The sequence below is a fragment of the Cupressus sempervirens genome, chromosome 2, assembly GCF_028749045.1.
Source record: "Cupressus sempervirens isolate cs-2001-9-10 chromosome 2, ASM2874904v1, whole genome shotgun sequence".
Classification (NCBI taxonomy): domain Eukaryota; kingdom Viridiplantae; phylum Streptophyta; class Pinopsida; order Cupressales; family Cupressaceae; genus Cupressus; species Cupressus sempervirens.
This window is the reverse complement of record NC_143119.1, coordinates 124,606,460-124,631,930: the sequence shown is the minus strand read 5'-3', so window position 1 is coordinate 124,631,930 and position 25,471 is coordinate 124,606,460. Positions and strand designations below refer to the sequence as shown.

Here is a 25,471-nt window from a genome sequence, read left to right as displayed (position 1 = left end):
TGAGAAACTAATCAACAACATGTGATCAAAAGAATGAGAGCAAAGTGTCAAGAAAATATAGAAACTGATCAAATGAAGATAGAAGAAATAGACAAAAATGATCAGTAGTTGATAGAAAAAGATGAAGAAGCTAATCAGAACAACAGAAGAAGAGCAATGCATATAGAGGGAGAAAACAAAGAAAGGGTACAAAAACTAAGAGAGAGATGTGAGAATTGATGGTAACACAATTACTTTTTGGCATTTGACTTACTATTCTAACCTAGCTAGCATTTGGTTAAATAGTTTAGTTTGATGGTTGATTAGTTTGGTTTGCCATCAATGCCAAATAGGGAGATTGTTAGAAATCTAATTGAAAAGCTCATTGTTGAAGATCAAAGAGGGAGATTTTTGAAAGAAGGAAGTTTTTTGTTAAAAGAATGTCTTCAATCATTATTTTTTTATTGATGTCAAACCTGCTATTCGTAGGAATGACATTTTCTTATAAGATCCAAGTTCTATCACTTAGTTGATTGATAAAGAGGATTCGATCAACAAGATATAACAAGAGCACCTAAGGGAAAGGTTGAGTTATGATGTTGTTGTTGGAAATGATTGAAAAAGATCATGAATGGAGAATAATGGAACTGGTAAAGAATGTTTCAATCATTTTTTTGTCATTGATGTCAAACTTGCTACTTGTAAGAATGAAAATTGCCTTAGTGATCCAAATACTATCAATTGGTTGATTAACAAGGAGGTGGCAATCAATAAGATGTAACTATAGTACTTAGAGAAAGGTTGAAGTTATGATGTTGTAATGAAGTATAAAGATTAGCTAAGCCATTGATGAAATAGTGTAGTGATGGCATACTCTAAGACATAGAAGATGGACACACTAAGACACATGATGTAAGGATTAACTAAATTCTAGTTAGTGCCAAATAGATTCTTAGTTGAAGCTGAGCAAGTTCAACTTAGTGTGTACCAAGTGGCCTTTAGGTGCCGAGTGAAGATCAAGTGCTGAGTGACTTCAGGTGCTGAGCGCCAATAAATAATAATAGAAGCCGAGTAACATAGAAGGAGTCAAGCATCAGTAAACCAATGATGCTGAGTTGCTACATTATTTGTTAAAGTCAAAGATTCACCAGATCAGAAGCGATAAGTTTCTTACATCAAATTTTGTGAATTAGTTGGATGATAGGGATGATGAGTAGATATCATAGAATTCTATGTAATCCATGCAAACCATTTTCAAGGTGAATGCTAATGGATTTATCATGAAGTTTCTAGAAGAAACAATTTGGAGGGAAAACAATACTATTTTCTCAAGAGAAAATTAAGATTTGAGCAGGAAATCAAGAACAAAACTTCTTTATAAGGAGCTACAGGTCAGAGATCAAATGTGCACGCATGAGAGGGAGTTGGTCATAAAGTATGATCATGCAAAGAAGCTAAGAGGAGTAAGAACAGAGCATCAAGACTCTGAGTTGATAAAGTGACCATAGATTCCATTGGCATAACGAGTGGAAGAACTCAAGGAGACAGATCTTGAAGGGTGAACAAGCTGTCAACACTGCAAGGGAAGAAAGCCAAGCAAAGAAAAGAACTCAAGAGTGATCTAAAATTTGCACAGTTAGGGCTGCAATCTGTATTAGGTCGAAACCCTTCTAATACTTTCTTACCATTGTATTAGACATTGAAACCCTACATTGCTAGGTTAGCTTAACAGCTAGGTGGATAAGCCTCAGGAAAAGGATAAAGAGATCCCCAAGAGAAGGACAAAGAGATCCTCAAGAAAAGGATAAAGAGATCCTCAGGAGAAGGATAAGAGATCCTTAAGAGGAGGATAGGAGATCCTTAGAGAGGTATGAAAGATTCTTTTGAGAAGGTGACTATAAATCCCATGGACTTGGGTGAGCCTAACAGCTCTATGTAAATCCTTTAACAGGGTGACATTCTAAGTTGAATGTTCTTAAATCCTTTAGCAGGGTCACATCTGACAATGTGTAAAGCCTTTAATAGGGCAGACCTTTAACAGGGCATACCATCAAAAGTGGTTAAAATCAATTGCGCAGTTATTTTGTAGGTATCACCCCCACCCCAGTTTTACCTTCTTATTCTTGGAGGGTTTTTGGGTCATCAAAATCCTTAGTGTTATGGTGTGATGCATGTTTACTTTTCATGGTTGTTTACCGTTCAATTGCATACATGATAATTTCAGTTATGTGCCATTAAGGATTTGTAGAAAAAGTTTTATTGGACATCATTGGACCTTGGATAACTGATTCACCCCCCCTCTTAGTTATTCTAAAGAATTTTAATAAATGTAATAAAGTGCAAGGATCAGTTAAGACAATGGTTAAATGATATATTGATAACATATTCAAAGATATAGAGGTTGGTCATGTTTAAAACCATTGGAGGAAGAAGTTTAACAAGGTTGACTACAAAGCTTAAACTAAGTTCATTAGTGGGTGCTAAGCAAGCTAGTTGAAGCCGAGAAAATTCTCAGTTGGAGCCGAGCAACAAAAAATTCTAGTGTATGCCAAGTGATCTTTAGGTGCTGAGTAAAGTTCAAGTGTTGAGCATTAGAAAATCTTAGTTGGTGTCGAGTGAACTTTAGGTGCCGAGCATCAGTAAAAACATAGAAGGTGCTGAGTAACACAATATGTGTCGAGCATTAGTATTTCAATAGAGCCGAGCTACTACATTATTTTAAATAATGAAGATTCATGAAATTTGAGCTGACTTAGTGGTTATCTTGAATTTTGTGAACCCTTTGGAGGATAAGAATGATGAGCTGATGGCGCCGAATTCTATGTAAACCATTTTTGGGTGAATTCAAAAGGATTATTCAAGAAGTTTCTAGAGAAAACAAAATATGGGTTAGATACAATGAATCCTACCTAATCCATACAAATTGAAATTAAAGAATGGAACAATCGAGTAGAAAAGAAACTCCAAGACTTTTATTTAAGGAGTCATAGACCAAGAAGTAAATGTTGCTGATGTGCCATTGCAAAAGTGCTAGATTATAAAGTGGTTAGAATGGTGCCAAAGAGAAGACATCTAGGAGAAGGAAGAGCATAGAGACTTTGCTTCTACAAGTGGTTAGAAAGCATGATTGCACTAGTACATTAAGCATGGAGACTCAAGGAGACTAAGCTTGAAAGGAGGGAAAGCTATCAAGAGTTACAGAGATTGAAGGCTAGGCAATGAGAAGAGTTGAAGAGTGATTTGAGATCTGCAAGTTAAGTTTTATGATGTAGTCAAGTCAAAATCCCTAATTATTACTCTCTAGCAATTGTATTGATCTGTTAGGATAGAAAATAAAATCTTATGGACTTAGGTTGGCCTAGTAGCCATTTGTAAATACTTTAATAGGGTGGAATTTCAAGTGAATGTTCTAAAGTCCTCTAACTAGGCCCACTTCTAACAGGGTGGTTAAATCCTCTAACAAGGTCACATTTAACAGTGTGTTGTAAGACTTTAACAGGGCAGGCCTTTGACAGGGCATCACTTTAGAAGAGTGAGAATTGAGTAGCATGTTACTGGTAGTTTTTCCTAAATTAGGTTTCCACATAAATCACTATGTTGATCTTTTATGTGTTATGCTTTCATGTTGATTTACAGTAACTTGTTGATTAGAAAAGTTAATGCTTAGATGACTGAATGGTTGAATGGGCTCACTACACTTAGTGAAAATGTTTGAATAGGACATTTGGACCTTGAATAACTAATTCACCTCCCCTCTTAGTTATTCTAAAGCATTTCTAACAATAGAATGACAATGAACTAATTTAGACCCAATAAATCATTGTCGAATAGAGTTTCTATGAACATCCCATATTTTCCTAATTGCAACTACTAAGATTTCTCTCTGACCAACATCTTTGTGATAGTTCTAGAATGAGAGTATGCTATGTATGAAGATCTAAAAATGTCTATGTAAGATCTATGTGAGAATGCAAATTATACGAGTATAATAACCCCAGAATACTATGATATATGTGTGCAATAGACTAAAAAAGTGCTAAATGATATCAATAACAATGCCAAAAAGAAACTAGAATGACATGAATTCGCTATAATAACAATGCTAACATGATAACATGATAACTCTAGATATGCCTATAGTATAGATGCTTCCCCCAGTTCTATCAATTTCACTAATCTAGATTTCTCTGGACTTTTTTTTCAATGTATCTATCTTATAGCTTAATATGAGTGCTAGCAAAGGATGGGTTGAGATTATTTTAACAGTAAATGGCTTCAACAAAATGTGAGAGAATTATGCTAAGACGTGCACATTTTTTATGAAAAATGGAAAAGATGTTTCAAGTCTACTATTTTTCTTTAATGTTTAGTTACAATGAATCTTAGTTTTAAAGAAATTCATGAAAGATAATGAACTTGTTTAAATCTAAAACTTGAGCATATGATAATTCTCATTGAGCAAGATCTTTGACCATGAAATTTTTTTGGAACATAAGAGAACTCAACAAGAAAACTAGGACTTCAAACCTAAATGCAAAATGGTATGTCAACTGTTGTTTATCAATGCTTCTTTGGTGCCTTATTTTTTATGATGTTATTTGGCTTGTAATTAATCTGGAACAATGTTTATTTACTGTATATTAATGCTCTCTGAACCGTGTTTATTACACTTTGTGAACGAATTTTTATCACCTCAAAGATTTAGACAAAAATTTGAGAAATAAAGGTTTCTATGAAGTTTTATTAAATTAACAACAATCAATTCTAATTTTTGATTCAAGTTTTTGGAATAGTTGTTCAGGAACCAAACTTTACTTTATTCTAAATACACCATGCAACATTTGAAAAAATTGACAAGCAATGTACTATTTGTCAACATTAAGAATATACATGTTCATTAAAATTATTTTGTACCATGAATTTATTATTTTGTTTATAAAAAATAACCTTTACCCTGCAATGAGTCTTAAACTACTTATTTCTTTATTGAAATGGAGAAAGAAAAAAATGTTTTATGATCTCAAACCTCTATTCCATTTTCAAAAGGCAGGGACTCCAGCTCACTAAGAGCTCTTGTAATCTATAAAGTTTTACCTTCTATGCTAAGGTTTAGATATCTATTTTCATCAATGCTATTTATCATTTTTATGCTTTTATTAGTACATGAACCCCATTTCTTGTTTTGTATTCATCTTTTAATCTTAAAATGATGAATAATCATGTAAATTTAATTTTTGATTATTCCACAACTATTTTTCTTAAGATTTTTAATGTGTTGGTTACTCTAAATTTAGTCTTTAGAGTTTTCTCAATCATATATTAGATTTTACTCATCTTTTAGATATCTTTAGGCTTAGAGACTTATTCTTGTGTTATCTTATATTAATCTTGTTAAATCATCCTTAGAATTTGTTATTATTTATTATAGATCCTCATCAGTCATGATTGTTGCTAATTTATATGCTTAAAATTCTAGTTTTTACATGTTCACACATGCAGGCATGTAGACACACCATTGTTGATCCACCTATGTTCAATTAAAGTCTAAACAAGCACATATTTTTAATGGATATTGTTCTTTTATAATGTATTTAATTATGGCTCTATAAAATTGGTTAGTGTCACTCTTTTTCTTTTTGATATCATTATTTAATTTATATGTAAAATTCATTTTAATATTCTTTCACCTATAATATCTAATAATAATGACCTTATACCAAACAATAGTTTACCTTTTAATATACCGAGGATGATGTATATTGATGAAGTGGTTGCTCTATTTTGTGATATTGTGTCACCTTATGTTAATATTTCTTATATATTTTATGGTCTCATTTCTCTACCCTTGTGAATGTACCCACTTTTACACATGGTTATTTGTCTCCCAATATCTATTTTTCTATATTCCACATAAGTTCTATAGATGCTCATGATGTTATTTGATCAATGGATTCCTCCCATAATGATGTCATTCATACAATGATAGTTCTTTAGCCCTTTTTGAGGTTAGGAACTTTTTAGAGGTTATATATAGCCATTTGTCTGTTTATATCCTACGATTTAGATAACTAAGTCTATTACAAGTATCTAATTTCTTCCCATAATTACTTAGAGTTGAAAATTTTTGTCACAAATTTGTTTAGTTTATCAATGAGTATATTTTCATTTTCTTTACTTATCCCATTTTAATTTTTTTTTTAAAATTTAGAGATTGATAGAAAATTAGAGAATTGAATCATCACAAAATTTATTTATAATACACCAATTTATTCACTAAATCATTTATACTTGGATAAGTGTATCCATTTACTCTAAAATTTGATTTATAACTTAAGGTTCTCTTAATATTCTATTTTGTAGTGGATTGGCAAGAGTTTTCATAGAATTTTTAAAAGGTTATTTCTTAATTTATATACTATTATGTAGGTACTAGTGATACTTTCTTACCTCCTTGTTCATTATATGGTGATTGTTAACAAGAAATTTGAGGATGCATATCAAACTCTTGAGTTATCTAATGAGCTTTTGTAATCATAGTCTTACACATTAGACGTGGCCTTAAGGAATCTAGTGAATGAAATTTGAATGATTGATTAATGAATTAATCAAATTTGTATAGAATATATAGTAATTGAACACATGTGACTATCAAGCAGTGGGGAGTAAGAGGTGAATAATTGTAAAATAAAATTTTAAACTTTTTACTTATCCTTATACATTAACAACAATAAAACAACATTACTAAGGGAATAAATGCCATCCAATCATGATTTAGATGGTAGAATGGAGATAGAAAGAAAATTTGATTCTAGGAAGATGTTTGTATAGAAGACACACCCTTAAAGATAACTATAATTTTAAAAGTTTTCATAAACAAAGGTGGTTGATTTCATGACACCACTCCTAGAAAAAAATCCTTGATAATCTAAGGGAGTTACATGATCTTTTACTTAAGACTACAATGCCTTTATTCCCAAGAGAATACAGGTTCCTCTAGTGCAAGAGTAAGGATGATGACTTTTAGTTAAATTTTCCTAAAATATGTTTCTAGCTAAGGATTATCCCTCATCTAAGTGTGGGCTGATTTAGAACCCACAATTAATCCCTAAAGATAATATTTTATGGAGGAATATAATACGTAATATAGTAATTACCCAAATAACTATTTTATGGTCTCATTTCTCCACCCTTGTGAATCTACCCACTTTTACACATGGCTATTTGTCTCCCAATGTATGTTTTTCTATATTCCACACAAGTTCTATAGATACTCATGATGTTATTTGATCAATGGATTCCTCTCATGATGATGTCATTCATACAATTGTAGTTTTTTAGCCCTTTTTGAGGTTAGGAACTTTTTAGAGGTTATATATAGCCGTTTGGCTATTTATATCCTGAGATTTAAATAACTAAGTTTATCAAAACTATCTAATTTCTTTCCATAATTACTTAGAGTTAAAAATTTCAACACACACACACACACACACACAAATTTGTTTAGTTTATCAATGAGTATATTTTCATTTTCTTTACTTATGCCATTTCAAAATATTTGTTTAAATTTAGAGATTGATAGAAAATTAGAGCATTGAATCATCATAAAGTTTATTTATAATAGACTAATTTATTCACTCAATCATTTATACTTGGATAAAGTGTATCTATTTACTCTAAAATTTGATTTATACCTTAAAGTTTTCTTAAGATTCTATTTTGTAGTGGATTGGCGAGAGTTTCTATAGAATTTTCAAAAGGTTATTTCTTAATTTATATACTATTATGTAGGCACTAGTTATACTTTCTTACCCCCCTGTTCATTATATGATGATTGTTAACAATAAATTTGAGGATACATATCAAGCTCTTGAGCTATCTAATCAGTTTTCATAATCATAGTGTTACACATTAGATGTGGTCTTATTAAGGTTTCTAGTGAACTAAATTTGAATGATTTATTACTTAATTAATCAAATTTGGATATAATATATAGTAATTAAACACACATGATTATCAAGTAGGGGGTGAACAATTGTAAATAAAATCTTAAACTTTTTGTTTATTCTTATACATCAACAACAACAAAACAACATTACTAAGGGAATAAATGTCATCCAATCATGATTTAGATGGTAGAATGGAGATAGAAAGAAAATTTGATTCTAGGAAGATGTGTGCCTAGAAGACACACCCTTAAAGATAATTATAATTTTAAAAGTCTTCATAAACAAAGGTGGTTGATTTCATGACACCACTCCTAGAAAAAAATCCTTGATAATCTAAGGGAGTTACATGACCTTTTACTTAAGACTACAATGCCTTTATTCCCAAGAGAATACAGGTTCCTCTAGTGCAAGAGTAAGGATGGTGACTTCTTAGTTAAATTTTCCTAAAATATGCTTGTTGCTAAGGATTATCCCTCATCTGAGTGTGGGTTGATTTAGAACCCACAATTAATCCCTAAAGATAATATTTTATGGAGGAATATCATATGCAATATAATACTTACCCAAATAACTTGAATAGGAGGAATACACATTTCCACAAGTTTTGATCCACTATAGATTTTCTGAAGAAATGTGGTGAAAGGTTTACAAACTGGATAATCATTAGATAATGAACACCACTAGCTATTTCGTAATCATATAATCAAATTTATTTTGAATAAAACTCTTCCTCACTTAGCTTGGAGCCTTTAGAACTCAAGGGACAATAGAATCTTTAGAGGCATATAAACTCAATTCAAAGTGTTTTCCAATCCTTTTACAAAAATATGTTGGAAATCATTGATGTAACAATTGGGAAAGTGTCAAGCACTTCCTTGACCTTCATATGAAGTCAAATTAGCCAAAAGTTGGGTATTGTTGGAAATGTAATGCAAACTAGGTGACTGAGAGAGGGCAAGGGTGTGGGTGAATTAGGAACCATTTAAACTTCTTTCACTTAATCCACTTTGTTTAATTCTATAATCTACTTGCATGCAAGAAACATAAAGTAGTAAAGTAACACCACCATAACACAATATTTCATATCCCAGAAACCCTCCAAATAGAAGGTAAAATTGGGGTGGGGATGACACCTACAATGCTTCACTACTGCAGTAATAAAGTTGGTTTGCTAAGGCCTACAATTGATCACTTTTGGTGATCTTACTCAGTTAATATTAATAAGGACTGTTAGGTCCACCTTGTGAAAGAATTTATACAATATAGTGAAGTATGTACTCTATTAGGAGTTTTTGCAAATGACTATTAGGTCCACATTGTTAGGGGATTTGGGACTGATGCACCTATTATGATGAATCAGTGGATTGATCTAGAAATGAAACTCTGATTGTTGATGAAGATCCTTTGATGTAAACTGATCACCTTATAGTGATAGATGAGCCTCTTCATTTCCTTGTGTTGCTTGTAGCCTTCTAGACAATATGCTCTTCCATATTCACTTATACAATGCTCTTCAACTTATACATCTATATTTGGATAACCAAAATATCTTATACTTATATCCATCTAAATAATTCCATCATAGGTTGGCTACAACATAATCATTTCCAAAACAATCACCAAGCTGGCTTAGTGTTGTAACTCGGGTCCAATGGCTTACTTGGGTGATGCTAAAGACACTCGGGAAACTCTTTCACCTTGGCTAACTCTAGCACTCAATTGATGTTGGATGTTTGGCTCATATTGATCACTTAGTAGATACTACTGACTCAATTTTCACTATTCAGCCAGCTTGATTACTATCTTGGAAAACTCTTCTGACTCGGTTCTCACTGGAGCTCAGTAGATACTGTCAACTCGATTGACACTGCAGCTTAGTGGGAACTGTCAACTCAGATGACACTGCTTACTTCATGCAAGGTTAACATTGTTTTCTTGGTTCCTTTATGAACTCAGTTAACACTGTAGACTAGTAACTCGATTACTACTGTCTTTCCATTATGACCAAGTGTTTTGACACTAATTGATAATATATCTTGCAAAGAGATTAACAATCTCCCCCTTTGCATTAGTGAGAAAAACACTTATCATACACAAGATCTAAAATCAAAATTTCTTCGGTAAAACTCCCCCTTTGAGTACGCTCTAATCTGTAGCTCGGTTTGCACTGAAGATCTGCAACTCAGTTTGAACTGAAAACTCTGTTTTTGATTTTTCTGTTTTTAACATATCTTTCCTTCTGTACAATATATTTCGCATTATTTTCTTGCACCAGTGGATTCGTCCCATTTAATATACGTTACAGCAAAGGCTTTCCAATATTTTATATTATTAATTTTCTTCCTTAGTTGTCTGCACTCATTAGCAGAGGTGGAAGAAGTCATAATTGCATGGACCCGTTTGAGCAACCTTTCCTACGCGCAAGAGTATATTGTTCATTTTTTTAATCATCGCCGTTCCTTCTTTGTCCAAACGCTTTCAACATTCCTCTGTCGGTGATCGTAGGACTCCCACTCAATTCAATCAAGATAATAAAGTATGTGATACGTATCGTTATCTTATCTGATTCTGTGTCATCAAAACAGCTTTCTCTAGAATTGGAGCTTACAAAATATAAGCTTGCTCATTGTGATTAATCATGTGCCATTCTATTACTTTTCAAATATATTGTTACGTAACATTTGATTTCAGTGTTGCATGTTTTTAATAACAGAATAATATTAATGTTGGTAACGCGTTACTTTTGTATAAATATTTAGTATTTGTTATTGATTTGTTCACAGACATGGAGGATTTTCAATTAAATGTCTGCTTGTTTCCGCTGGTTCTTGTGATTCTATAAGAACATCTATTGCTCCGTATATAGTGGTGCAGATTTGATCTAAACTGTAGGGGACTGTGACCACTGTTCTTTGGCTGCATAGATTATGCCGAATACTCAGTTGCTTAAACTTTCCATGTTTTTCTGGGAAATTTGGCCTGGTTTGCCACCGGTACTGTTCCTACGGGCATGCTGCACTAACACTTTGTATTTTCTTTTGGGGATTTGAACCTGGGACTTCATGTTTAATTGCTTTTTCACTAGTCGAACAAAGATTATCGTTGACTGTCTGTGGTCTTTGCTGTAGCTTGCGTAAATGCATCGAAGGGGGCAGACTATACGCACAAGAGACTATGTAATTCACACCCTCTTAAAAGATGACCTTAATGTCTGGTTTTAATTTTTTTTAAATATGATGTTAAATGGAGTTTTTTCCTAAACAAATTTTTAAAAATATATTATATTTAATATATTAAGTCATAAGACAATAGATTCAATTGTCTAGTGCACAGTCTAAATTATTTAGGAAACATTAACATTAAGAAATCTAACTCAATTGTTTTTAGATTTCGTGTTTTCTACTTTGTATGACATTTTTTTTTATCTTCATCAATAAATAGATAAAAAGCTTAGTCTAAATTATTTAGGAAATATGAACATTAAGAAATCTAATTCAATTGATTTTAGATTTAGTGTTTTCTGGTTTGTATGATTTTTTTTATCGTCATTAATAAATAGATAAAAGGCTTTCTTATAGATGTATGCATTTCCCTTCATTCGTAGATTTAAGATCTAACACATATTAATCAATGTCACATAGCCCTCACTAATATTTTTTAATTATTGAAGATGAGACAATCCTCTCTCTCTCTCATGCTCTCTATTTGCTTATTTATCTATATCCTCTATCTCCTTACCCCTTTCTTATTTCCACTCTATCCCTCATCCTCTCTATCCCTATCTCTCTAACTCCATTGCAAATCCCTCCCTTGTTTTTTTTAATAGAACTCATAAATCTCAATCGTCTTTAAATTGCTTTATGTGGAGGCTTAGGCGAGTTTAAACTATCTTTTCTCTATTGATATTTTAGATCGACAAAAAAAATATCAATATCTAAATAATCCATTAATTAACTTCATGTACTATATAAACGAGAATAAAAAAATTAAATCAACTTTTGGACAAATGCTATTGAAAGATTTTAATTCATACAAACTATTGTGATAGAAATGCATGTAAAATGGATTAGTATAGAGAAGTCACATCAAATATTTTAGAAAAGGCCTCAAAAGAGATGTAATATTATGCAATGCCATGATTGTAAGGTATTCACAAAGTGAATGAACTCAAAACGCTTTAGAAATCTTCAAATAAATGCAATCGACAACTTTGCCAAATTTTAATCAATAATAATAATGGATGTCCATCCTTAAATGGTTGACATGCAATATCAACTTCACATCATTCCATAGTCTATGCACCTCCAAGCAATAATTGCTCCAAAATTCTTTGCTACTATGTGAAAGGTCATCTTTCCATCCTTGCAATGTGTTGGATAAAAAATGAATGGTCCATTGACTCCAATAATAGTGTTCATTCCTTTATAGTTGGATAAGAAAAATGAAGAGTATTTGGTGTTTGGTTTACTTCATATACATTGCAAATGTTGAATTCCCTACTCACCTATTACTCCCACACATCTACAGTTATGTAACTTACAACAATGCCTTTCAAATACTTTACAACAACTTGGTTCCTTCCACGAATTTATGGTGTGCATTATCAAATCACATACTCAAGTGATACCTAATCTTGTTGATTTGTTTCTATTTTTTGAACCTATTAAACTACCAAATTTGTTGAGTTTCATACTTTAAAAATACTATACCCCTTGACCCGTGTATAAGTATGTGTGTTGGCTAATGTTTTGTCTTCCTTGATTTGGTTTATACCTTGACTCTTAATGTGCCCAATATGGTGAAAGAAAAGGTAGTTAATAACAGAATGGGTCAATGTAGGTATTCTATCAAGGACTCCTGAATTGAAAAGTTACAACTCCCTTATATGCAAATATTTGCAATGAATATTTTTTTTAGTAGATTGGAAAGACTTGTAGGTATGCTCTTAACCAAAGAGTAAAAGAAGTATGACTAGATTGCCTAAAACTTTGAACAATCTGGATGGATTTCAGATGATGACTCACAAAGCTCCATAGCTATGAATGCACATGAGTCACTTTAAGTCCTTCTATCTCCTAAATGCAATCTATCTAACTTACTGAATACAAGATGCAACAATGCAAGACTAACTAATAATGCATACTACTTAAGAAGAGAAAGTATGATCGACTAAGACATACCTAGATTGCCCAAGTTATTGAGATTTCACAACAACTGAATGCTCCCTACAAAGTAGCTTACATTAACAAAATTTGAAACTTCTCACACAATAATGAAAATGATAATGCACTAATTTGCATAGAATAGAGAAAATGAGATAATACTATGAATGAAGGAAATAAAGTTATAACCACTAAAAAGAAAGAAAGAAAACCTAGTTTATTTGTGATCCCACAACTTTCATTAACAACACATTTCATTCCAAGCACCATACAAGAACTAAACTAGACTAATTTGAATAAAAAAATCAAAATATGAACATAGAGTCTTACACAATAGTCCCAGCTACAAGGGTTTGTCTACATCAAAAGCTTACCGATCTTATTTACTTCTCAAAAGTTACATTTATAGGCCCCTTAGAATTGGCCAGTTACATTTCATGATTACTCATAAGAGAATCTTTGAACATTCTAAAAATAGGATTGACTAGATATGTCATCTATTGCAAAGTTTTAGCCTATGAAGAGAATGCCAAATATGGCAACAATATCAGAGAGAGAGAGAGAGAGAGAGAGAGAGAGAGAGAGAGAGAGAGAGAGAGAGAGAGAGAGAGAGAGAGAGAGAGGTGACACTTGTCATATCTTTGCAAGGAGAATATAATACTTTGTCAGAGCATCAATTCTTCTTTGGAGTTATGACTTTGGCTCTATAGGCCTTCATTGCATTAGTTACATTTTAGATCATAGACACTTGGGATGAGAATATTTTTAGCTTTGATCATCCAATAATCATGCACTTTTGTCAATTCCTCCACTCACGAGATCCTTGATTGGAGCTTCTCTATTGCACGCCTTAGAACATAGTCCAGTGCTAAAAGCTCTAGAAATTTTCCACCTAGGAATTTGATGGGTTAGTAGCCTCATTAATGAATGTCAAAAACTTAGTCTTCATTCATTTGATGTCTACCAACTAGCCATTATTGGTGACATATGATTCAGTGTGTGAAACCTTTAAATGTTTAAATATCTTGTCCATTAGTTTCTTCACTAAATCATAGACATCTTTTAGCTCATGCTAACCTTTAGTGAGCTCTCAATTTTAAATTCCAATGATTACTTCCAATGAAGCAATGGTTCTTGGCCCAACTTAAGTATCTCGTGGGTCACAACAAAATTATTCTTCATGCCAATCACCTCTTGTAATAGGGCCAATTGCTCTATTAGCTCTTTAAAGTTTTGTGCACTAAAGTCTAGTCACATTGCACTTTGGTCCATTGTGTCAGTGTCTAACAACCTATCTCTCAACCTGTCAGTGTCTAATAGTAGATTTCCAAGGTACTTGATGAGAGGGAGGCCTTGGGCCTTCATTTCATCTATCCAAGCACAAATAAATTGACCAAATTACCTTTCCTATTGTAGCTTAAGTAGAAAATTATTGTTCTCCTTTGCAGTTAGGTTGAATGTTTTTGTAGAGCTACTTCCAAGTGTAGCTCTGATGTAATCCATAAACTCCTTATTTGAAGCTTTGAGTACCTCTTTTTTTGACCTTAACTCCTCTAGCCTATCCTCAATCTTCACATTTGTTGATTTCTAGATGTTGACCAAATAATCATTAACTGGAATGCATATGCCAACTATACTAATCTAAATATCATTAGGAGTTAACTCATGAAATTTTACCTCCTTCTAAGGTTTTGCAATCTCCACTAGCATGTGACCAATAGAAGAATATGTGGCCAATGTTTCTATATTCTTTTGCTTCTTCACCTTCTCTAATGTTGGTTGAGTTGAAGTTGCTTTTACAATAAGGTACTTAGATGTGGCACTTTCCTCACATATTCTCTTCCTTTGATCAATAGTCTCTTCCAACCAAGATTTTGTTGAAAGGTCATTAAGTCTTGACTACAGAGCCGTAGGATCAAAAAGCATCCTTGGAATTGGAGGTGTCATCTTGCATTGGTTGGCAAAAGTAAAAGAAGTTCCTTTAGTAATAGAGAAAGCTAGATTATCACTTGGCTGAGACACCTCCTACTCTTGGCCATCGAGAGGGTTATTATCACCATCAAGGTTGATGACTGGCATAGGGGAGGAGGCCTTGGTTATTGATTTTTCCTTCTCCTTTTCTTTTTTTTAATCTTTCTCTTCATCTCCGATCTTTCTAGTATATCGGAGAGATCCTCCTCCATAGGTTGGAGTGATTTGAACATTATTCTTAGGAGGTTGCTCTCCTCCTCCACCAATGGATTGTGTTTCAATATGGCTGATGTTGATGTAGTAGTAGTAGTGGAGGTAGCAATAGATAATTAAGCTATTCTGAAAGCTACTCCAATAGAAAAACTTGCAACAATAGTTTTCTTCTTCCTTGCTCTAGTCTAATCCACTCTCTATCCTCTTGATGATACCACACATCATGACTTCCATTATATCAATAGTAGGGACATCAGTCGAAGTTGACACTACAAGAGTGTTCTTGGTTTTCTTGTAAGTTGAGGGATGCATGTAAGAGTCATCATATGCAAGATCACTAACATCAACAATACCATTATACAACTTAATCTCATCTAGAGCCAATGTAGACAAGTATCTTTCTCTCATTTTATACTCATCATAACATCCAACCCAATAGTCTTCATTATTCGAAACATGCCTATGAGCATACCCTAACTTCAAATGATCTTTTACAAAGATAGCAAGGTCATACTTGAGTCTTATCACCTCATAATCAGTTAATTGAATTCTTCTCTCAAAGGCTTTAACTATATTCTAGGCATCAGATCTTGAGGCACAAGAATAAGGTCCTACCACTATTGGAAAAGGAATCCTAGGTATCTTCTTCACATTCAAACATAAGGTGTTCACTTCTAGTATTTATCTACACAACTCAACAAGAACTACCTTTTCTTTGGGATATCTGGGGAGCCTCTTTGGGAATCCATTGAATGCACCAATCCTTAGGTAGGAGAAAGATGGAAATTGGATGAAATAACATCCGACTAGCTCACTGCTAATATAGCTTCTGGTGAAAACCTCTACTCAGGGCATCTTTGAAATTCTCAGCACAACCTCATTGTAAATACATCATTTACCTTTACATATTCTTTGAAACTCCTTTGTAGTTGTAGGTGAGGATAAAATTCATACCCATTGGTGTTCTCGTCAAAATATTTGATACTAGGAAGACCAGCATAGATATTATGCATGGCTAAAGTGTATATCAAATATCATGACATAAAGAACTATCTAAATTCCTTTGCCAAATTCAGCCAAGAGGCACGCTCATCACATATAATCTTAGCCCAATCAATTTGCAGTCCTTCAGCACAAACGACCTAGACCAAGAAGAAGTGGTGTTCAATGAAATCTAGAATCTCCTCCTTTCCTTGTAATCTTAGGAATAATTTCAATATATCCACAATTTATCTCTTTAGGTTGGTTCCAGAAAGAGTCATTGGTATCTTACTCTTTTTGTCATGAGGCATTTGAAACTATGTTTTTTTTGCATATCTTCTCTCCTCAGAGTCTTTTTCTCATTGAACATCGATGTAGAGGTAGAAAAACTGATTTCACAATACTCTTCCTTCACTAGGATTCTAAAGGTAGATTGCATCAATTCTTTGTTCATAGAAAGAAAAATAGATTGGTCAAGAAATAATATCTATTTTGTCTTTGGATTATATCTTTTGATACATTCTTTTACCAATTCTGGCACTTACACAACCATGGGGAATCCAATAGCCTCAACTAGTCCATTCTCTTTCAATTTTTGTGTAATTGGATGGTGGGATGGGTATTAAGTCTTCTATACAAATAGCCTAGGTTGTAAAATTTGAAGGAAGTGCCAGAAAATTTCTTCAACTCACTCTCCAATCAAACTAGACAATCATACCATGCTATGACTTCCATTAGCTTATAGTTTTACATAGAAAAAAAAAAATTACTTTGACAAAATATTCATTATGACATGAAGAACTCCATTTGGTAGAAATCTAATCATATAGACTTAGAAATTTGAATGTTGGCACCACACGAATAAAATAGCTCGCAACTAATGGTCATAATGGTCAGATTTACAATAAATTAGGTAGACTAATGACTCTTTAAATCATTTTACTTCTACCCATATAATGATTCATAAATCTAATGAACATAAAATTCATTTAAATATCCTATAGTAGAGAGATTATTCACTTACCAAATCGACTAGTTCTAGCATACTAGAAATTACCCTTTTAATTTTGAAATCTAGAACAAGGGTTTGCACTTCAATTAATTATGTGTAGGGAAGGAAGCATAAACTTATTTTTCATAAGATTACCTTTTCCTTTGATTTGGGATCACATCATGAGAAATACTCCTTTGGTGCCTTGGATACCTTATCGCTTTCTTTTTTGCACAAAGATTTCCTTCACTATTTATCTCTTAACTTGGAGAGCCCACGAAATGAACTTTCCACCTTGAGGGCTTGAACAAATATTTCCTTTACATTGAGTTGACATTTCACAAACTACTCCATTAGAAACAACTTTGTGGTGTTTCCCAAGAAGGTATTTGCATCCAGTTTTAGTATTTACATATTTTTATATCTTCCATGATAGAAGCTCCATATTTTCCTTTAGACGACTATGTTTTTGAATATTTGAAAAACTAGAAGTATTTCTCTTATTTTCCAAGAATTTCTTCAGAAATGAACTCGAAGACATTTGATTCCAAGGGGGAAGCACTTCGATTGATGGAACTCCATTTCTCTACACAAAAATAGATTCCAACTTCAGATCAGTACTTTGAGAGTTCCATGGCTAGATATCCTTGAATTTATAATCATCTCACCATGAGTCAATCTTCAAATACACCTGGAGATGTCAATCATACTTTTTGTTTTGGGATCTTAACTGATGAAGTGCACTAGCAATGGGAATTCGAAAACATAGGTTAGAATCCAAAAGGAACACCATGCTAGTAATAGGTGTTAATTGCAGAGCTAAAAAAAAAGGCTTCCTTCTCATCAAGAAGATGCTTAGATAGAAACCTAACCAAACCTAGATCACCTAAGACCTTGATGCATAGAAAAACAAGATTCTCACATAGAGGTGTTGAGGGAAGTGGAGCAAGGAAAACTTGGAAAGACACATAAAGCAAACCTCAAGGATTCTTGATGAGAAGGGAGTCACCTTGGGGATACTTAGATGGGGACTTAAAGATAAATGCAATGAAAACTGATGAAGCTAGAAGCTTAAAAAGGGCGGACTAAAATTTGGCAACAAAGTGTTTGATTAAGCTATCAATTGACAAAATATAGTACACAAATGTATACAAAAGAATTATTATTATTATCCATTATTGTCCTTTAAAACCTCTTTGGGGTACCTATTACAAACTAAGGTGTGATTAATAGTATAATACCTTTCAACTAAGAACACAAGAATATAAGTTTTAATTAAGTTGCATTCAATCTTAAAAAGAAGAAAGAATGTGAAATGCTTGTGCTTTCTCTCTTGGTTATATTTAGTATTGATGTGGAGGTAATTGATCTAGTGGTGGAGATATATGTCACTAAGAAGAAGTCATATGTATTTGGTTTTCCTTATCTTTTCTTTCCTATTGAGGTGGCGTTGACTTCTATTATGTTGGAGCAAACTGTGTGGGTGGAGGCTATATTGGGAGAAAGTGTTCATTGTGGAAGGTTAGGGATAACTTTCAAAACCCCTAATTTTTTTCTCTTTTTAAAGGTTGTGAGATCCTTAAGAAATCTTAATTACACTCAGGTTATAGGTTTATTGTAAAATCTATTGTTTATTGGCTAAAGGATCCTTTCAAAACCCTATCTTTTCAAAGGTAAGGCATTGACCTATTGATATTTTGGTACGTGATTTGTATCAAATTTTCATTCTAGGATATTGTTTTTGTGATGTTGATTAGCTGTTATTTAAAAAATATTATATATTTTATAGTTTTTTTTTAATGTTGGGTTTTAGATGCCTCTGAAAAATTCTCTATAAAAGGGTTTTGGGGCCACTTAAAAACTTGTTTTACACTAGTAAAAGATATTAAGCTTTTAGTGTTCACATTATGTTGACAATATTTAAAGAAAGATTACATGTTTTATTTATCCAAAAAAAATGATAGTACAAGTGATTATGTATCATCACAATGTAAATTTATACTTTCAAATCCAAATTTAATTAGAAAATATATTTCACATTATGATCTATCATCACTTGCCTGAACCATAAAATTTACTCCTGTAATTCTCCAAAGAGTATTATTGTTTCACAACACCACTTTAATGGTGGGAAAACTGGAAAAAAATCATGTAGAAGACATGGTCATGGCATCAAAGCATACAACCAATGGCTTCATATAATTAACACAAAGAATGTTACTGGCCTCTTTGTCTTTCACAAAAATATCATGAATGGAAGTATTTATAGATGTCATAATAATGGTGTATGGAACCAAAATGCTCAAATTGGTATCGTCCTTCCCCTGGGTATCAATATTAAATTTAGAAATATTAGTGTCAATGTTGTTTTAACCCACTTTGACAAATCTTACAATAATAAAGTAATAGTTTGGAGGATTATGGATTTTTTTCTAAAGGAGTGTGAGTGAATCCCTAAGAGACATATTTTATGAGAAGGATCATGTATGATATGCTACAAAAAAAATTGACATGTAGTACACTAGTAATGAGTGAAATTTAAAGAGGAAGAAAATTGAGAAGGTAAACCCACAACTTGTGTACTCAATCCCACCACTTTGGTGGCTCTCTGGGTGATTCCTACTAAAAAATGGTGGGAGGATATGAGAAGATGAAAGGGGGGATTATGCCTTTAGGAATTGGATTTTTTCATTGGTGGAAGAAAAAACCATTATTTTTTATTCCAAATCACCACTTATTTGGATTCATGTGACAATATTCTTGAGAAAGATGCCACATGCTTTTTTATTATGACTTAGCTTTGGTGGAGCATAACATTTGGTGCAAGATATTGAAGTTTCCTTGTAGGACACAATGAAGAGAAAATGGGTGGGGTGGAAAGTTGAGGAATTGGGGGATTCATCTCAACATTACACCCACATATAATTTCTAATGATGTCTACCACTAGCCATTTTTCTTGTAGTGGTATGTTCTATTAAATTTGAGTAACATATTACAAAATTGAAGAGGCTCAAGTGACTTATATTACTACAACACTTTGCTAACTTGTTTCCCTTGATAATGAAGATATTTTTTAATAGATCATGAGAACATGGAGGTTGGGTAATAATGCAAAGTGTGGTGACATTATGACATCTAGTTATATTAATTGATTAAAGGAAGCGAGAATAATGATTTAGAGATAATGGTATATTATAAAAATTGGACGATGAGAGATGTTCTTTGCAATGTATAATATTATTAATTAATAAATTATTAATAAGCTCATAATCAATACATTCAAAACAAAAGCATAATATTCAAACATATTATATTTATAAAATAAGTCTAGAAATTTTTGAACATAGTTGGCTACAACAACAATACCATGATTTTACAATCTCACTTTAGGGTCAAAAATTGCATACCCCCATTCACACTCTAGGCCACACTTTTGCGACCACTTTAGTCTCCATTCCTTTATTATTGGTGTAGTTCCATGTCATCATTCATTTTCTCTCTTACCATGTTGAGAGTCCTTGTAAATTAGTAACTTCTAGTATCACTTTTACATTGCAAACATGTTTCCTTTTTTCCTTGTCATTGTTTAGAATGATTCATCTGAAAACTACAACAATGTGAAATTGTATACACTTCATGTACTCATCCACCAACATTTTAAGATTTAAATGTTTTATCTTATGCATTATTTCCATTTGTCACTTTCTCTTGTTGATAGAATCTTCTAGAACTACCTAAAAGGATCCTTTCCTTGAAACTCCTATTGCTCCTCTCCTTTCAAATTTTTCCATCAAACAAATGGGGGGAGAATCAACCATAAGTTTTTGAGGTATGAGTGGGAAGTCAGATTGTCCTAGTGAGAAAATTGCTTCAACTCACTATCCATACACCACTAGACCTCCCATAAAGAAAGAACTTCCCTCTAAACATTTTTGGCAAAGGGGTAGTGGATAAGTAGGTGTGGAATAGATTCAACATCTTGGAGACATAAAATGCAATAGTTATTGAGTTGACAACCTTTATGTTGGTAGTTATCAATAGTGAGTATTGAGCTATATAGAGCCACCCACCAAAATAAGTTTATCTTTGGTAGAATCCAAGGGTGCTAGGATTTTTTCCAATTAGCCTAGGATGCCTCCCCAGCCATACCAAAGAGATAAGCATACTTATTTGTGAACTCCCTTGAGGGTATGAGTTTCCACACTAAGGAGTCCTCAACCAAGGTGAGGGCAATCCTATAGTTGTGGAGAAGGTCTTGCATCTCTTGAACACGGCTCACCTCTCTTGGCTCAAGGTTTTGGAAAGTAATCCATTGTCCATCAGGGGTGATAAAGTTTCAAATCAGAGTGCCATACAATCTAGTACATATCTCTTGTAGAGGTAAGAACTTAGTTTGCATGAGGGGGTTATCATGAATCCATTGATCTTCCAAGAAGTCAATATAATTACCATTCCCATGGATAATCTAATGACACCTCATTATTAGGATCTTTTGAGAATTAACAACATTGTTCTAGATCTTGGAGCCCTAGGGGAGAGCATGTGCCCAAGGGAATTGGTGGGAAGACAATCCTCCAAGATATTTGGCCATTATAATGCTACTCCAACTTCCCTAAGATTTCACCAATTTCCAACCAATTTTAGTCAAGAAGACCCTATTCAAGTGTCCTATTCTTCTTAAATTCAAACCTCCAAAAGCTTTTAGTCAACTAAATTTCTCCCAACTAACCAAACTCATTCTAGCAAGTTCTCTTCAGTGCTAGACCATAAGAAATTATGCTTGATAGTGTTTTAATTAGATATAATATATTGTAATTAAAAAATTCTACAAGTACATAATTTAACACTCGAAAAGATGTCAATTTTTAGAAAGAAAAAAATAGTAAATCATATTAGAAAAATTTAAAAGTTATATGGCATTCTAGAGGAGAGAGTCTTCTTCAAGAATCTATAATTTTTCTTTTGGTTGGAATAGATTTATTTTCAAAATTATAGTGGGAGATGAAAACTATTGATTTGAATAAGCTAAAATTTGAATCATTATAAAAGAGAAAATATAGGTCTAAAGTTAATTTTTGTTTTTGATTGTTTGAGCTACATATATTATCTATAGCATAATCTGAGATATAAAGGAATTGATTTTTTTTCCTTGTAGTTTTGTGGTGGGAACTAGACCCCCAATTTTTAGTATTTTTCAACAACTAAAAAATTATCTTTAAAAAATAGGAAAATCTGTCATTTCTTTTTTCAAATAATTATTAAAAATTATAATCCTAAACTTCATCCATTTCTACACATTTAATTAGCTTACTTCATTTTCAAATTCTAAATAATAATACAAGATTTATGTCATTGAAGTTGAACTATTATACTTATGTTAGCCTTTTCCTTTGTAAAAGGGTGACACAGGTCTGTACTTTTACTTGCCTTTGCTACATGAATAGGACATGCCTCATTATTTATGGGCAGAGGCATGTAGTACATCAATCTACATTCAAAATAGGGTTCCACACAAGGCGCTAGTGAAGATGACACCAGAGGAAGCTTTCATAGGAAAGAAGCTAGATATTGGTCACTCCAAAATCTTTGGGAGTTTGGCATATTGTCATATTCTAGGTGATACACATACCAAGTTAGATCAGACTTCAGAGAGAGGGTACTTTGCTGAGTACAATGAAACCTCAAAGGCATATAGGATTTTTATCCCTAGGACCAAAAGAATTATTGTCAGATGTGATGTTAAGTTCATGGAGGACAAGGCATTTAGAAGGTTGAGAGATTTGCTAGCAGATGATAAGAGTAAGTAGCCAGCAGAAACTCCAAGGCCTAGTCAAGGGAAGCAAAGAACAAGTATAGTTACCAATACAAGTGTGGGCTCAAGTGGTGAAAATTCACAAAGCATGGAGCAACAAGTCCAACAAAAAATGCATAGATCTAGAAGACTTAAAGTTGATATTTCATCTTCTATAGTTGGTAGCAGGAACCATGAGGTTGAAGAGACATAAAGGGATGCTCGAGAGTTTGTGGGAGCTCCTAGAAGGAGTACTAGAGAATGGAGACAACCAACAAAGTTCAATGACTATGGGTAAAAGCAAAAACCTGTGTCACCCTTTGTGATATCTTTCACTATTTCGGTTGAAAGCCTTTCGGCCGTAACAATTTCAGTCATAATAGTTCTGGTAGAACATTCGTGGTGGTTTTGTGCACCTACGTGGCTCGTACCATTTTGGTCAAAACCCGTTCGGCCGAAACGGTAACGGCCGAAACCCTGAGCCGGTATAAAAACCGCCACAAACCTCTAGCGGCTATCATTGTTACTGTAGTTGTTCCTGGATTTTTGGAGAGCGGGTCAAGGGTTTCGGCCATAACTGGTTAGTGGTTTTTTCCTCCCCATTTTTAAATAGTGTTTAAACGTATTTTTTGATTAATAGATGTTAATTGTACTTCAAATAGTTGTTTTTGACCTATTTTGTGAGTGAAATGCTTAAAATTATTTATTTTTTAATATGTTTAAATTATTTAAATTATTTTAGATTGTTTTAGAATGGTATTTAAATTAATTTGTTAGCAAAAATGTAGTTAAACATGAGATAAAAATGTAGAAAAACATTAATTAAAAGTGTAGAAAAACATTAAGTTAAAATATAGAAAAATATTAGGAAAAACATTAGGTTAAAATATAGAAAAAGATTAGGTTAAAATATAGAAAAACATTAGGAAAAACATTAGGTTAAAATATAGAAAAACATTAGGTTAAAATGTCAAAAAAAATAGTTAAAAAATATAGAAAAACATGAGGTAAACATGTAGAAAAATATTAGTAAAAAATGTAGCAAACTTTTAGGGGACATTATTCAGTTTCTAACATAACTTGATGGATCTAGAGGTGAAACAATAATATCTTATGGTGAAATTAATTTTGACATTAAATACACCTTCTAACATAACCCTATATTAACTACAATCATAACCTATACCACATTCTAACCATAACATAGGCCCTCTACTAACCGAATGAACCACACTTAGATATTGATGATGTTCATTTTAACAACTAGTTATTGTTAGGTAATAATGAGTCTTACATTACCAAACAACACATTAAGATCAGTTAAATGATATGTTTTTAGGTACGTTATCCATGCATCTATGTCTTAAGGGCACAGATGAGTCGTAATAGGTCATACTATTTTTTATAGGTTCTAATAAGTCTTAATATGTATTATTAGGATATAATAGGTCTTATTAGGTAATGATGATTCTTACATTACCAAATGACACATAACGACCTCATGATACATTTCTAGGTATTTTTATACATATATATGTTACGGGGACCTAGGGACTCCTACTAGGTCATTACGTCTGTTATAGGTTGTAATAGCTATTCATATGTTTACTAGCACATAATAGGTATTGTTAGGTAATAATGAGTCTTACATTACCAAACAACACATTAAGATCACTTATGTCAACTGCGTTTTTCAATACGTTATCCATACATGTGTGTCTTAAGGGGACATAGGAGTCGTAATAGGTCATACTATTTTTTATAGGTTCTAATAAGTCTTAATATGTATTATTAGGATATAATAGGTCTTATTAGGTAATGATGATTATTACATTACCAAATGACACATAACGACCTCTTATGATACATTTCTAGGTATTTTTATCCATATATATGTGAAGGGGACCTAAGGACTCCTACTAGGTCATTACATTTGTTATAGGTTGTAATAGGTATTCATATGTTTACTAGCACATAATAGACTGACCTTACTATCAACCTTAATAAAACTATATCCCATTTACTTTATTAACATTCTTAACTCTAATTCAAACTACTAAATTAAGTCATGAGTTCTAAATTGTAAACTAACATTTGCTAACTAAACTCATTTACTTATCTAGTAACAAATTTTTCTATCCCTATGTCCTAACTCTCATCTACACTCCCCATAATCATCAAAGCATTTACATCAAAATCTAGATTTTAGTCAAGAATTATATTTTTTTATTGCATGTATGTACGTGTACACTTAGTTATCATTTAATTAAGAAATTTTATTTTATTTTTATTGCATATACATGCACATGTACGAATATTTATTTTTCACATTTGCATGAGCACGTTACAATGTACATTAGATATGGTCTCTAAGATAATTTGTTTTAAAATACCTATGTATGTTACATGATTGAATTTAGCACCATACATTTAATG

The 25,471-nt window shown here is 32.6% G+C and overlaps 1 pseudogene; it reads right to left on the bottom strand.

Moving 5' to 3' along the window:
• The window catches only part of LOC149571342 (putative aspartic proteinase GIP2), a 46,819-nt pseudogene extending 23,209 nt beyond the window's left edge, over window positions 1–23,610 (bottom strand).
• Window positions 23,611–25,471: the final 1,861 nt, after the last annotated feature.